The sequence below is a fragment of the Panthera tigris genome, chromosome F2, assembly GCF_018350195.1.
Source record: "Panthera tigris isolate Pti1 chromosome F2, P.tigris_Pti1_mat1.1, whole genome shotgun sequence".
Lineage (NCBI taxonomy): Eukaryota > Metazoa > Chordata > Mammalia > Carnivora > Felidae > Panthera > Panthera tigris.
The window spans coordinates 4,936,021-4,952,047 of record NC_056676.1 but is presented as its reverse complement, the minus strand read 5'-3'; the positions used below and the strand labels follow the sequence as shown (position 1 = coordinate 4,952,047).

Here is a 16,027-nt window from a genome sequence, read left to right as displayed (position 1 = left end):
ACTCTGCATTCACAAGTATCCACTTTGGGTGTTGTCCGCTTAACATTAAAAGTGAAACAACCTGGTATGGAGAATTGAGTTGTTACAGCAAGCGAGGCTTTGCTGTTGCCAGGACCAGACTTGCTACAACAGTGGACCGGGAACTCCAGGAATACAATGTTTGGGGGTTATCTAAATTCATCCCGGTCTGAATAAATCTCTGAACAATTCTACATGATGGAGTAACTTAAATTGTCCATTCCACAGACGGAGAGTGACCAACATTTCAGCAGACATTGTACTATCCACTGGAAAGCAATAGCGAACACAGTGGCCATGTGCCCAGACTTTGTGGATTATCAGCCATTCGGAAGACACACGCTCACCAGAAGTAAACTATACATGAAACATGCTCCATGGAGGCATAATCAGAAGCGGTCTAAATGATATAGATGGCGTGGCACCGTGAGACATGCGTACCACGGAAGATACAGTCGATGGCTTATTTACTGTTCAACTACTAACCCACAAAATGCCACTTAGTCCTACTTATTAACAAAGTACTTACTAGCAGTCTTATTAAAAATAATCTGTGGTCAACTTTAAATGTAATAGAGTACGAGGAGAAAGAAAAGGTCTAGGACCCTGAAAAATGCACAGCAGAATGGGGAAAGTAAATACACACACGAAGGGGGAGAAAAGAGGGGGCAGTCCTAGCAGTTGCTTAACGATTTTAACGATTTTTCTCAATAACTTGTACTTGATTTGCTTATGGCAAGATATTTTCACGTGCTGACATTTCTGCCTGGAATAGCAGAAAGCTAATCCTGTAAGACTGTTACATGATCTCACCACAGTCAGGAGGGCGCTGGGACCAGGCCAAGGGCCAAAAAATCTGTGCAAGGGCTCTAATCTGGACGGCAAGCGAATAGAGATTTTGTAGTTCGGAGCAAAACGCCCCCCGTATTTGCATTCGCATTAAACAACACAAAGTTCATTAAAGTAACACCAGGCTGGTGGCTTGATGGCCGACCACCGTAGCAGCAACTTTGCTCTCGTTCGCAACATTTATTTCGCGAGGCCAGCTCTGCCCGGGCTCGCAAGCTCCCCTTTCACGCACAGATTACTTAACCACTTTGTACGCCATCAGCTATGGTGGGAAACAGTCACCAGGGCATCGAGGCCATTCTGATTTACAGGGGGCAACCTACAAAGGTAGGTACCCTAAAACCACTGACGATCTGAAAACCCAAACCGGGCAGAATTCAAACAACGCAAGCCTACTTGGGGGCGGGAGTGGCACACGCACGGAGAGACTCGGGAGTGATAAAGAAAAGCCCTGGCACAAAACTCACTGTACTTACGAGGAGCCATACTGACTTGCAGGCGCACTAAACGTCACTTCGAAGTGTGACCAGCCTGCTTGCTGCCCAGGTTCACGGGGCAGCGTTTTCTCAGCCCTCCGGACCCTCGTCTCCTTTCCCTGTGTCAACTTTCGAACCCCTCTCCCTCAAAACCCTTTCTCTCCGCTAACGCGCTGCGGGATGTTTACGCAAGCCACGAGGAACTTGCTTGGCACACGTGTCACCGGTTGTAAGTGCTCAATTTGCTAAATGATGCACACGTTAGCTGTGGGGGCAAGCCCAACGCCTGAGCCAGGCCGAGAACGCAGGGAAAGGCGCTGGCCCGGCGGCGGAGGCGTTAACACCGGGCGGTGGGGAAACTTCTGGGCTCCAAGCCATCACTTTAAGGCGGCCCAATCCTGTGGAAAATGCTTGCTCTTCAGATAAACCGGTGAGCACGTTCCGCAAAAGCTTCTGTATAGTTACCCCGCGGGGACGCACCCTCGCAAGTGCTCCGACACCTAGACGCCCCGTCCCGAAGCGCGGCGCGAAAGAACGGCCTCCCCGAGGGGAGGCCTCCACCCTCAACTCCAGCGCCGCCGCCGCGGCCCGCCTCTCACCTATTCGGCCCCTAGGCGTCCTGACGCTAGGAAGGGGGCGAGGAGGGAGATGCCCTGTTCTCGCGGGATCTCTCTCGACCGGGGCCGTCCCCAAGTCTCCTCAAGACCTCGCGTTGTTTGGGCGTGGGGGCGGAGCAATCCCTGTGGCGGGGAGGGGCGGAGCCGGATGGGGGCGTCCCCGAAGCCTTGTTGACTCCGGCGTCCTCCTGGAGCAGTTCTCGCGCCACCTGCTCTGCGCATGCCTGGGTTCCCGACGACTCCCGGGGCCGCGACGGTCGGGCTTCCCCAGCCGCGGGTCCGGGCCCCGCCCCTCCTCCGGGCTGCAGCGGCGGCGGCGTTGGCGGCGGCGGTGTGGTGGCGGTGGGGGCGGCGGGCTGCCGTGGAGCCCGCCGAGTCCTAGCGCCTGACCCTGCGCGTCGCTGCGGCGGGCCGGACGGACCGTCTCGCCGCAGGTAACGCCGCTGCCTGCGGACTCGGGGTCGTGCGGGTCGGCGCGTCCCGCGTGCTGGAGTGTGGCGGCGGGTCGGGGAGGTCGGGGGCTGGGGAGTCAAGGGAGGCCGGAGGTTTCGAAGGGGGCCGGGAGGTTGGGGGTCGGGGTCGGCAGGGTCGCAGGGGCCGGGAGTCGAGGGCGGTCGAGGGAGTCTGGAGGGGTCGAAGGGTATGGGAGGTCTGGGCGGATGGTCCTTGGGCTCTGACCCGGGCTCGGGGACCAGGACTCCCTGACGCTGCGGTCCGAAGACACCCACGGGCCCCTTCAAGGCCTTTTCAGTTCCACCCCGTGACTTTCTGTTGTTGTTTTGATTTGGAAGGAAGAGAATCCAGCCTACGTAGGCTCGGGGAAGCCTCGGGGGTTGAGGCTGGGAAGGGATTTACGAGGCTAGAGCAGGCGCTAACATTTTCTTACTTTCTGGGTTTTTTTGTTTGTTTGAGCGTTTACTACCGTTCAAGTGTGGTGCCCGTTTTTTAGGGCGTTTCGAACACTGACGTAGAGAGGAGCCCTGAGTAGAACGAGCGGGAGTAATCTTGCAAATGCAAGATTCTTTTTTTTTTTTTTAACTTCTAGTACTGTATTTTTGTAGGTCTTTTTTTTTTTTTTTTTTTTAAACTGAGAAGTCATAACTATGTTTTGAAAATTACACATTAGAAGTATTTGGGTACGGAGGAGAAAGTACAGTTTTACCAGTGGCTATTTTCTCCCGGTTATTTTTTTAATTAACAAAATTACTACGTGCTCTTTAAGAAAAAAAGCAGCTAAACAATGAAGACGTCTGCTCCCCACCCCCTACCCCCCATTTTCCCCTCTTACTACCCAGGGTAACCAGTCTACAAGTGTGGTGTTTAGCCATTCAGGATTTTTCTATGCATGTAAGTATGTTTTAAGAAGAAAATTGGGATCATACATAGTATATATGCTTTTTATTGGCCAAGGGTACTCACATTTAGTCCTCCATTTTATTACATACCTCATTCTTTGTAAAAGCTACATAGCTATGTTGGTTTTTTAATGCTGAACGTTGTATCCAGTTTTTCTGTAACGTTTCAACTATTATTAAGTAGCTTTCAACAAGGGTTACAAGCTGTTATTTTGAAACAAATGTGGTAAAACTTCAAGATTGTCTAAGGCCAGATGGGGATACTTACATATTAGGCAAGTTAAGTAATATGTTTACACAGAGCTTATGGTAGCTTACATGAAGCTTGGATGACTCCATAAAGCAGGTTTCTAAAGTAGTTTCTTTTTTGTTTTTTGGTACGTGCATTTTTCAAGGTAGATTTAAATTCCGTACGGTCAGTTGAGAACAAATTCAGTTCCTTAAACTTGAACCTGCTCATGTGAAGAAAAAGTAAAAGGTAGAAAGCCAGTGGCCTAGAAGTTTGCATTTCAAAACAGATTAAAAAAACGAAACCTCCCAGCAGCCAGGGACTAAATATTTTGATAGTCGACCCTAGGGAGTGAGCTGTAAGTGAAACGATGATACTACACTGCTTGCTATTAAATAAGACAGAAAGCTGGGAAATTGTCACATTTTGTATTTCTGTGTGCAGAAGTGCTGGAGGCCGTGTTGATCTAATCACTGGCATGTATTTATTAACAATGCACTGTGTGTTCATCCTCTTGCTGGCTTCCAGGGAAAACATAGAACCGAATAAGATCATCGCAAAGAAGTCTGGTTCTAAAAGCATGCATATGTCCTGAAATCTCAGGCCCAAGTGTGTACTTTTTGGGGGAGCTGTGGCTCAAAAGGAGGCAAAATATCTATGGCATTTTAGTTACAGTTGCTGGTAATAATATGCTTTTTCTTTTTTATTTCTAACAACATAGGTGGCATTCTCTCCAGTCTGAGGATTAATAAACAGGCTCTGATAGATTAACTTAACTGCTCAAGATCTCATCACCTTTTTAGTGGTGGTGGCTGCGTTAGATTCAGGATGAAGCCAAGAACCTTTGTTTTCTTCTCTGCCGTGTTGCCTTTCATTAACGAACAGTGTCTTACAAAATTGTTGAGCTTAGAGTTTTTCCCTCTCTTTGTGCTTAGAGATGTTCCTTACAAAATAGAGACACGAGTATAATCAAATGCATTCAAAAATAGCCTAAAAATATTATGAAACTCTGGTATCCTTTTAGATGAGGTTTCTGGTGCTGTGTTATTAAAATATACCTTGAGCTGGTGTCATTAAGAAGGTGAAGGATTGTGTTATTTTAGTCACTCTGATGGCATGCTAAATTTGGGTATCATAGTAAATTGTAGTTATGGCAGGTGTCTTCTTAAAAACTTGGATGGGTAACCTCATATAGGTTAACATTTTTATGAATTATAAACTACTCAGATAAAAAGAGTACAAAGAAGGCCCTAAAAAATGATCTCATTTTTAGTATTTTGTAGTTTCTCAAAAGCTCATCATGACAATTTAATAAAGTGTAGGTCCTAATATTATGGTATATAGTACGTGTTTTAGTTTCCTCGCATATGTCACACAGTTGCATTTTAAAGAAATACGGCAGAAACTGAAGTTCATAAAGTACGATCAGTTGTAACATGTATTTGAGAAGAAACCCACATATGGGAAAACATTTGAGCTTTTATTTCTTGGTGATTGTTAAGGATGGTAACTGGATTCATATCTAAATGGCAGATCTGCTCTTGATTATCTCTTGGACAACTTAACACTGAATGCGAGTAGGTTTTATAGTTGTGGGATACAAAAATATTTCAGCACCAGAAAGATGTCTTTAGAGTATGTTAAGACCTATTGACTTTTCAGCTGTTGAAGGGTGGGGAATACAATGCTGCATGTGTGTATTTTCAAAAATTAATAGATCTTATTGCTGATGGAAAGAAATAGTTTATTTTGCAGTTTAGCCTGAAAGTCTTTTTTTGAAGACACACATTCATGTGTCTCTGTCCACCCCCCCCCCCCATCAAGAAACTATGTAGGTCCTATTAATGATAACAAGAGAAGCATTAGGTAGGATCCAGAGTTTAAAATGTAGTTGGGTTTTAAAAACTGTTTAAATCAACTATTGTGGAATTTCATAGAGGATTGTTGTTCCCTCAGTGTTCTGTTTAAGAGAAGCCAAAATAGAAGGGGGAAAAACCTGGGAATTGGCTGTCTCAAGTAGACAGAGGGAGAGGGGTTTCCTGAAATAGTGGGTAATGAGTAGAGTCAAATGTGTGGATGGATGTCAAGGAAGATAAGGACTTAAAAGTCACACTTCTTTGAGCTTTGAGATACTGGAAAATTATCTAATTATAATTATACTGTGTCAGCTGGGTCTTGCTGGGGGTTGAGTTGGAATAATTAACACTTTTCAGTCACTTGCAGGCTCTTAGAACCTGTAATAATCACATCCTCATAAGTCAGTTTGTAATCTCAGTTCTGCGAGCATCTGAAGAGCTGTGGAATGCACGGTGCTGGCAAGGCTTTGTCTTCTCTGTAACTTGCACAAGCCAGCATCTCAGACTTGTGCCTTCGTGTGGCCTTTGTGCATTTTCTCATCCCACTTCTCTGCAAGTGTTACTTTAGATTGAGTTCACAGCTCCGTTTTTAGAGTTGTCTTTTCTCTTTTCCATTCGCACGCACACCCATGGTTTCCACTGTTCATTCCCTCCCCTGCTGAAGTCCCAGTGTGCACTGCCAGCCTCATTTTCTTTCCTAAGCTTCAGACCTGCCTTCTGTTCTTGATAAACTCTGTAAGTAACTCTCATTTTGTGATCTGGAACGAGAAGATTCAGAATTAAACTGTGTCCTTTACACATTGAATCTTCCCCTCATTTTCTTGTGTATTTTAATGGTCTTACCACTTTCTTAGTCACGTAGGCTTAAAATCAAAGGTTACCTTTGATTCTTCATTCTCTCTTCTTCACACAAATTCTTTGTACTTCTATTGCGTTACGGTTCAGAAATCAGGTTCTCCTGCTGCTTTTCCATTTTCTCAGCAACTGAATGCTTTTAATCCCTTTGCCTCAACTGCCATTAATAGGAGACATCCCTAATCTCAGGTTTTGCCATTCATCGTGCATACTGCTGTCAAATTAATTGTCCTAAAGGCGATCCTGATCACGTTTTCCCCGCCTGACAGAAGCAAACAAAACAAAACAAAACACACTTCTTGAATGTTTCTTATGCCAGCCTTTGTACTTAACGCTTTGTTCTCATTTGGTCGTCCTAGTAGTTTTCTGTTGCAGATACTACTTTCCCCCTCTACAGATGAAGAAATTTAGACCTTGCAAGCCTGGAAGGTTGCTAGTTGGTAGAAGAGGTGGAATTTGAATCCCGAACGTGTCTTCCAGCTGTTTCTCCCCAGAGTGGCTCCTGATCAACTCTAGAGTGAAGTTCTTGTTCCTTAGGTTTGCTTTTCAGGTCTCAGCGCTCTTTTTGGAAGTTAACTCTTGTTTTATTCAAACTTGTGTTTGCATTCTTTCTGTAAGAGAAAGAATGTAAACTCTCTTGGTTTCTCACGCATTTCCACTTGGAATTTTCTCCCTCTACTATCTCTGCCTTCTGAAGTCCTTCAAGTAAAAAGGCTAGCAGATACAGCTTATTTCCTCTTTTCTGTCTTCGGAGTGGTAAGGTCTCCCCTTACTCGTGTAGTTGCTTAACCTCTTGATAATCACTTTCTCTTCTGAATTTGTCTTTGAGTAGTCTAACAGTTGTAACTGGATTATAAAATCCTGAAAGCAGAAACCGTATCTTACTGTTGTATTTCCCAGGGGATGCTCAGGAAACACGTGTGGACGAATATGAAAATGATCACTAGTCATCTGCTCCTTTAATGGCATTTAAGTAGGGTTTGATTTTAGTTGCTAGATGACACAAACAGTAGTTTACTGGAGTTTTTAATTGTGTGTATATATATAACAAAACCAGATTTTCTTGTTATAGGCTATCAAACCAGTTCTTTGTTTCCAGCTTGATTATGATAATCCTTATTGAGTATGACAATTGGTTATGATAATTGTGATAAGTTTATTTATTTATTTTTTAAACATTTATTTATTTTTGAGACAGGGAGAGACAGAGCATGAACAGGGGAGGGTCAGAGAGAGGGAGACACAGAATATGAAGCAGGCTCCAGGCTCTGAGCTGTCAGCACAGAGCCCGACGCGGGGCTAGAACTCACGGACCGCAAGATCATGACCTGAGCCGAAGTCGGCCGCCTAACCGACTGAGCCACCTAGGCGCCCCGATAAGTTTATTTTTAAAAATGCTGTTTTGTTTTTCTATATGCATATGTGAGTTCATTGTATATAAAAGTTCTTAAAATTAATGGTTTGACATTTGAATTCTTTTCTATGCTATTAGATCTTCAAATGAACTGTAATATTCTCATAATTCTTTGGCCTCAGCTTCTTCTCTGCTTATATGGATATGAAAGGCAGAATAAAACTTTCCCTATACTGCAGTGTCATTTTCTTCCTTTTGGTGATATCGGGACTCTCCCCAGCTGTATGATTAGCTGAAATGTCCTCCACAAATTACACATAACTCTTTGCTTCCTAAAGAGTTCACGTGAAATTTCAGACTTATTTGAACCCATCAAGGTTAATGGTTACCATGCAGAATTTACAATTTTATATTTCTCCGGTATCTGTCTTTGCATCCCATATCGTGTTACAGTTTAGTAACTTATTAAGTAATTATTGTTTCATTAAATAATAACGAGGTGGGATATCTTGGTGATGGTGTTGGGGGAGACATTTGGGGTTTCTTTGGGGACGCTGAATGCATGATTATAAAGGAGTGAGGTTGATTCTCAAGCTAATCAATAATTTGCCAGTCTGCCTGCTGTCAACTTTCTAAAGTGTTCACAGCAACCACACATGCTCTGGAAATAAAAGTTATAAGCAAGTTTAAAATAATTCATCGACTTTAAAATTAGGTAATATAGTCACATGGTTCAAATTTCAAGTGTACAAAAAGTTTTGTACACTGGAAATGTCTCCTCCTCAGCCTTCTGCTTTCCCCACTGGGACGTAGCCATTCAACTGTGGCATGATGTAAAAGTAAGAGTTTACTTGTATGCAAGTAAATGTGAATAAATACTCTTTCTCCTTACATACAGATGAGGTACACTGCACATGGTTTTTCACCGAATTTATCACTCATTCCATATCAGTAGGTAAAAAGCTTCATTCTTTAATAATATGTTTTGCAGCCTCGAAGTATTTGCCCTCTATAGTCACATATACAGATTGTGTATGTAATAATTTAACTATATTTTCTCTTGGTGGGCATTTAGATGGTTTTCAGTTGTTTACTGCTATACCCCTTGAAGCAACAATTCGAAGGAAGAGAATGAAAAAGTAGCAGCTTTTTCCCTGTAGGGGAAAATAAAGCTTGAAAGCTGAAATGGATGTTTCATGGTGGGGAATGAAATGGCTATCTTTTCTGCCCTGGATGATTAATGGCTAAGTGAATGGAGAGAAGGCAAAAAGGACAGTTCGTGCAAAAATGCTTGCTGGAATTCATCGTCGACTGTTGAATTGGTAGAGTAGGGACAGCAGTCCTTATGGGTAGTTCCCAGGACTAGTTGTGTGCCCTGGGCAAAGGTCAGCCCCAGATGTGTTTGGAAGTGCTGAGAAGTAATCCTCGATACCTAGAAACTGGTCTCTGGGACTGTGGCCTTTAACAATATACTTCATATAGATCGGAAAGCCATTCAGGTGATGAACTAAATTCCCTGTGTATCATCTAGAAGGAAATCTCAGGGCCTGCAATGCAGTCTATTTCATGTGGTTGTTAGGTTTTTTTCTTTATTGTATTATTGCGTGTTCCAAGATCAGATTTGAATTACTAAAATGAATGAAATTAAAAGAAAATTTCCTTCTTCAGTGAGCCTCCCCCCCCCCCCCCCACATCTATTCCTGTTAGGTTGCTTGGGCAATGGTTTTTTTAATAGTGTGGTGTGAATCCTTTCAGATTTATAAACGGGAAGGACACATTCATACATTTTAAGAATGTCAGAATCCTGTTGAATAAATAAATGGTAAGAGTGATAAAAGTCACAATTGAGTGAAATAAGTGAATAAGGTAATGATGGGATACAAGGTAAACAGTGAATGCCCTTTGATTCTTTCAGACCCAGGGTGCTATAAACACAGAGCACTGTCCTGTGAAGTGTAGCGACTGCTTAGGTTCTCTGGCCGCTCTATCAGGTTACCCCTGACAGGTCGTAGTTTTTTTTTTAATGTTTATTTATTTCCAAAGGAGGGAGAGACAGAGTGTGAGTGGAGGAGGGGCAGGGAGAGAGAGGTGCGCGCGCAGGCAGACACACACACACACACACACACACACACACACACACACACACACACACACAGTTCCGAAGCAGGCTCCAAGCTCTGAGCTGTCAGCACAGACCCGACTCGGGGCTTGAACTCACCAACTGAGATCATGACCTGAGCCGAAGTCAGATGCTCAACCCACTGAGCCACCCAGGCACCCCCTTACAGGTCGTTTAAGTTGTGTAGCCTGTGACTTTTATTTTTTTTAAAGTACTACCATATGCCTTAACAGTGATGTATTTTCTTTGTCATTTGGCAATCATTCTGTCTTAAATGTGGGATTTGAGTGTTCTGATTGGCATTAAAAAATCAGGTTTTAGATGTTTGATAGATTGGTCTTTTCACAGTGGTCCTGCATATGGTTTAGGTTTTTAGAAAGTGGTTCATTTGCACTGACTTATTTCTGTACACCTGTGATTCTCTTTGGTCACCTAACATGCGCTTTACTGATCATTGTAGAAATAATAAGGAAAAGATGGTTTGTTTCGCTTTTTTCTCCATGTAACAGCAGTGGGAATTCACTGTAGAAAACCCAGAAAATACAGATAAAGAAGCAAAGGATTGTCAGGAGTTTACCACCCTGGGATGGTATATCCCGTAGTTAATTCTGAGAGATTGCTGTGTTACTGAGAATACAAACTAGAAAAGCCCAGCTTTATAAATCGTGCTACCACATGAGGCAGATAGATTGGGTGATGGAAGTGTGGGAAAATGTGTTTCGAGTTTTCTCCCATCTGGATTCTTCGCTAGGTAACTGAGGCCGTGGTAGGCCCTCCGCTTTGTCGATTTGTGCACATGTCCTGCCCAACGCGAGGTTGGTCCCCTGTTGGTGATGGGGGAGCTACGCGCCTCACTCAGCTTTTGTTCCGCTTACATGTCGTCGTGTTTCAGTAGTCCGTCTTTGAAATACTGGAATACTTTGAAGTACCTCTTAATGCTTAGAACGAGTACCTTTCAGTTGTCTGTAATCTTGTTACTCTCAGTCGTGTTAGACAAAAAACATTTTACTAATTTAAATGATGTCCGTTATTTCATTTGATTCTTAAAACTGAGGCATAGTCCATAGGAAGGGTAATGGGCGCTGGTGAGGTTGACAGTGTTAAGGTAAAGGCCAGGAGCTCAGACCTTCATAAATGTTTAGATTCTGTGTTTTTTTCCTCACTGTTCACCCCGAGTTTGTTTTAAAGTTCAGTGTCTACCTGCTTCCTTTTATATCCATTACTACTCTCTGTTGTGTAGAACATTATTAAAATCAAGTCCTGCTCCTGAATGTCTCCATATTTTTTGTCTAGTGTGTCTTTCCATTCGTTTTTAGTGAGACACAGAAAACATTTACCTGTAGGCAGTCTATTTTTAAAAGGATGCTGCTCCCTCTTGAGGTCAATCTGGAATCATACTACAGTAAAAGAATAAATTGTTTGTTTATTTTTATTTTTGAAATTTTTTAACGTTTATTTATTTTTGAGAGAGAGAGAAAGCGCTAGCAGGAGAGGGCAAGAAAGAGGGAGACAGGACCTGAAGCAGGCTCCGCGCAGTGAGCGCAGAGCCAGACGCGGGGCTCGAGCCCACGAACTGTGAGATCATGACCTGAGCTGGAATCAACAGTTGGCCACCTAACCCACTGAGCCACCCAAGGCGACCCCCAAAGTTTTTTAAAATTAAGTATATGCCAACTTGGTGAACTTCTTGTTCTTTTTAAAATACTTACTTTGAGGGGCGCCTGGGTGGCTCAGTCAGTTGAGCGTCTGACTTCGGCTCAGGTCATGATCTCACAGCTCGTGAGTTTGAGCCCCATGTCAGGCTCTGTGCTGACAGCTCGGAGCCCTGGAGCCTGCTTCAGATTCTGTGCCTCCCTCTCTCTCTGCCCCAACCCACTCGCATTCTGTCTCTGTCTCTCTCAAAAATAAATAAACATTAAAAATTAAAATAAAATACTTACTTTGAGACACAGAGCGTGTGCCTAAGAGAGAGAGTGGGGGAAGGGCACAGAGAGAGGGAGAGCGAAAATCCCCAGCAGGACCCACACCCAGCACAGAGCCTGAACCTGGGCTCACAAACTGCAAGATCATGACCTGAGCCGAAATCAAGAGTTGGACTCTTAACTGACTGAGCCATCCAGGCACCCAGTACTCCGTTGAAATATGACAGTTTTGAATCTGCTACAAATCTTGGCAGGTACCAACAGCTAAGAAAAGATGTATATGTTGTACAGGGTCTTACGCTGAACTGAATTTTTGTAAGCGCTCAGTGAATCTGCATAGTAGCTCTCCATAATTCTAAAAGTAAGGTCAGGAATTAAGCAGTACTGTGCCCTAAGAGGTTTTCAAGCTTGAGCTTATATTTAGGCACACTTTTTCCCAGTGGTGTAAGTATTAGAAACACTGCAACTTTTTTGTAGTGCTGTGTTCAAGGGTTAGGATTAGGCATAGGTTTTCTAAGAGAAAAATGATTACATGGCTTAATAATAACCAGACCAAACAGTTGATGGTTTTATTTTTTGCAGTTTTCCCAGTTGGTACTTCAAATTGAATTTCAGGGTCTCTATGAGGTTCTTTTACTAAAAATTAGTCTGTGGTGTAGTTATTGTTGATTCAGCTGGAGGATTTGTGACCATGCATTAAGAGAAAATGAATTCCATGGGGCGCCTGGGTGGCTCGCCGGTTGTAAGCATCTGGCTTCGGCTCAGGTCATGGTCTTGCGGTCGGTGGTGCATTCTAGCCCTACATCAGGCTCTGTGCTGACAGCTCGTAGCCTGGAGCCCGCTTCAGATTCTGTGTCTCCCTCCGACCCTCCGCTGCTTGCTCGCTCTCTCTCTCTCTCTCTCTCTCTCTCTCAAAAATAAATGTTAAAAAAAAAAGAAAATGAATTCCAAGTTCTGTCCAGGGATACGAGCATGTGTCTTTGCACTGATTATTCTTGCGATCTCTTATTTCCTTTCCTGTATCTCGGGGGGAAAATAGGTTAGGTGACAGTGGACTTGGGGTACATATTACACATTTAAGTTGGGTTTGTTTGATTCCCTGTGGAGCAGTACTCTGCTGGAGATAGAGGGTAAATAAAATCTGGGGAGTGTATGTAGTAGACAAGTAATGTCCTTCCCCCCCCCCCCCCCAAAGAGGTTCATGTTTTAATTTCTGGAATCTGAATATGTTACTTTCTATGGCAAAGGGAAATTAAGGTTGCCAATCCCCTGACCTTTGAGTTAGGAAGACTACGCTGGATTTTCCTGATGGGCTTGGCGTAACCACAAGGTTCCTGGTGGGAAGCGAGGACAGGAGGTGGAGCGAGGAGGACTCCGCCTGATGTTGCTGGCTTTTCAAGATTCAGCGAAGGGTCGTGAGCCAAAGAAGTAGGTGGATATTAGGCCCTCGAAATGCAAGAGAACAAACCCTCTTAAAGCTTCCGGGAAGGAATCCAGCCCTGCTGACACCATCGTCTGAGCCCCGCGAGACCGGTGTCAGACTGTTGACCTCTAGAACTGTCATGGAGTGAAGTTGTGTGGATTTAAGTCACTGATGTTTGCGGTGGTGTGTTAGGGCAATGGTAGGAAAGTAAGGTAGGTACGTAGAGAGCATTTGCTCTCTTAGGGAAATGACTGCTAAGCAGTCCCTTCCCCCAAGAAAACACGAAGATGACCCTCCTAAAACTGATAAAACTAGTGCTACTGGGATTTTGTCTTTTGTGTGTCGTTTTTTGAGAGCACTGAAGGGAGTGAGCGCTACAGGGAGGGGTGGAGGGAGAGGGAGAGAGAGAATCTTAAGCAGGCTCCACTCCCAGCACGGAGCTTCACGTGGGGCTCTATTCCGTGAGGTCATGACCAGAGCAAGATCAGGAGTTGGATGCTTCACTGACTCAGCCACCCGGGCGCCCCAGTGCTAGTGGGTTTAAATGGTGGTGGCCTCGAGCCCCTGCCAAGTGGATTTCCTCTCATTTTTGCAGCTTCCTGGAGGCACCTCTGAATTTCTGGAGCTGCGTCTTTTCTTTAATGATAAAGTTGCTCTACTGGGCAAGTGGGTCAGAATGGTGTGCAGGATGCTAGTGAAGTTGGGAGAACCACAGGCATGAAGACCAACTGGAAGTTAGTTTTAGTACTCTAGCTAACATTAATAAGGATAATGACAGAATAGCATTCTGACTAAAGAGGAGTATGAATAATTGAAAAAAATTGCTAGTTTGAGAGGTGAGGGACTAGAAAGTTTTGGGTTCACACATAATTTGGAGTGATGGCAGGAACCCCATCCCCTGTGAAATTAATCTGGAAACTTCTTAGATGCACTGTGAAATTTGTGCTAAAGACGAGGAGGCTTTTGATTGAGTCAGCAGGGTAGCGGAAAGGAGAAATACGTACCTGCCCTAGAATCCCTGAGGCAGTTATGTTGGAGAAAGGCAGAAACAAAATCAACAGCCATGACATTGTTTTTCTGGCAGACGAGAGTCTGGGATCCTTGTCAGTTCGCTACGTGGAGTCTTTCCAGTTGGGAGGCAAGAGTCTTGTACTTGAAGAAGTTGTACATGTGCTTTGTTCTCAGTAGAAAGGAAAGACTATCCCTGCGCATTCACTGTAAATACACAAATTTCTACCCTAGGCTTGCCAGCTGTAAAACATGTTTGGAGAGATTAGAGTAAGGTAGTGGGATAAGACAAATTCTTACCAATTACTGTTTTTGAAAGTACTTTTGTTCCTCGAAAACACAAGTCCGTCCCAACCCAGCACTCCTTAAAATAAAACAAATGCCCTATAGAAACGTAAGGCTGTCTTTCTGGCAATTACCTCTTCTTTGCTGGTCAGTGCGTTTTAGCACAGTAGCACAGTGTGCGTGGCGTATTTAGTGTCATTTACTGTTGATTTCTTCCAAAATTGTTTCCTGCTGAATGAGTGATACAACAAATCTGTTGACTTCTTTAGTGCCTGCTTATATCTTTAGTTTTCCCTCTACGGTTTTCCAACTCTGGGACTGTTTTATTTCAAGAAATATTTTTTGATGCTCTTTTCTTTCATTTTGAAACGCCACTGACAAGAAGAAGTAACCTTTACCATTGCTTATCCCTGGCGTTTGTTTCAAGAATTTGGCTCTGCTGTTAACCTGCTCCTTTATTTCTCTGTGGGTTTCTATTTTTGGCTTACCTAACGTGCATACATGAAATTGAATGAGTTTTTCAGTGGGTGATTTTGGCCTTTTCCAAGTATGCTAATAATTATTGAAGTCTGTAGGGGGGAAATGGGCACCGGAAAGGTCACGTGCAGCATTTCACGAGCTCATGCTTAAGCTGACTCCCAGATGCAGCCACTGAGCCATCCTCCATCTAAAATCTTGACCACGATGGACTTCCTGGGCAGGAGTGTAAGATGGTGGAATTGGCAGCTGCCCTCAGTGCTCTTAGTCTCTTGGCTCTCTGACGTTCCTCTGGGATCAGGAGGGACAGCTCTTGCAGCACGGAAAAGCTGGTGACAGGTGTTTAACATTTTGCCGTGAAACTAAAACTCAAATAGTTGGAAGTTAAAAAAACAACCAAGAACGTTTGCGGGAGATAGCAATTTAAGTCATACGCAAGGGACTGTGGATGTCTGGCTGCAAAGTTTCAGGCTGTTGTATTGTCGGTTCATTTTATTGCCTGTCTGCTTGTTCTCCGTCGCCTCACTGACCTGACTGTAGTCTCCGTGGTTGTCAGCATTGTATCAGTCTAGTCCGAACAGGCCGGAGAAACCACACAGGGTGATACGAACAGGGAAAGTTCAACGTAGAGAAGTGTAGAGAAGCATTAACAGAATTGACTGGTCAGCAGAAAGAGAGCTCTAAAGAATATGGAAATAGAAGGATTCCCCTCTGCCCCTAAGGGCCATATTCAAGCACCCAAGGAAGAGGCCCACCCAGGGCTGAGATCCAGACTTCGTTGAGAGAGCGTGTGGCTCATTGGGTGGCAGAGAAGTTGCTCTGGTGCCTCCTTAATGGATTTTATAGAAATCTGCTTTCCGGGTACCGGGGAACATGTTCACAGAGAGGTGTTTTCCCAGAGGCTGTCTTCGACCAACCACCCAGGGGAGGGCGCTGGGGGAAGCCACTGGCTGCTAACCCGCAAGCACCGCAGAAGCCTGCCGAACAGTGCACCGGACCTAGAAGCAAAGCCCTTTTTTCGTGCAGTGTCCGGCACCATCCACTCGTGCTCCGGCCAGACATTACCCGTCAGTAGGAATTGATGCAGGAGATAGAATTTTTTTCTATTTTCAATTGAATGAATTTGACATATGACACTGTATAAATTTAATATGTGTGATGTGTCACTGTGATACATTCATATC

General features: G+C 44.1%; 1 protein-coding gene and 1 long non-coding RNA gene across 3 annotated transcripts in view; one reads left to right on the top strand and one right to left on the bottom strand.

Moving 5' to 3' along the window:
• The window catches only part of LOC122234910, a 34,448-nt gene extending 32,193 nt beyond the window's left edge, over positions 1-2,255 (bottom strand). The window contains exon 1 of the long non-coding RNA XR_006212868.1: positions 1,943-2,255. This is a non-coding gene — a long non-coding RNA (uncharacterized LOC122234910). The remainder of the gene's footprint in view (positions 1-1,942) is intronic.
• Positions 2,163-16,027, top strand: part of PCMTD1 (protein-L-isoaspartate (D-aspartate) O-methyltransferase domain containing 1) — a 68,114-nt gene continuing 54,249 nt past the window's right edge. Inside the window, exon 1 of one of the 2 annotated variants that reach the window (XM_042972953.1) lies at positions 2,163-2,394. The gene's annotated coding sequence lies outside the window, so the exon portion shown is untranslated. The remainder of the gene's footprint in view (positions 2,395-16,027) is intronic. The other variant, XM_042972956.1, reaches the window with a different exon arrangement.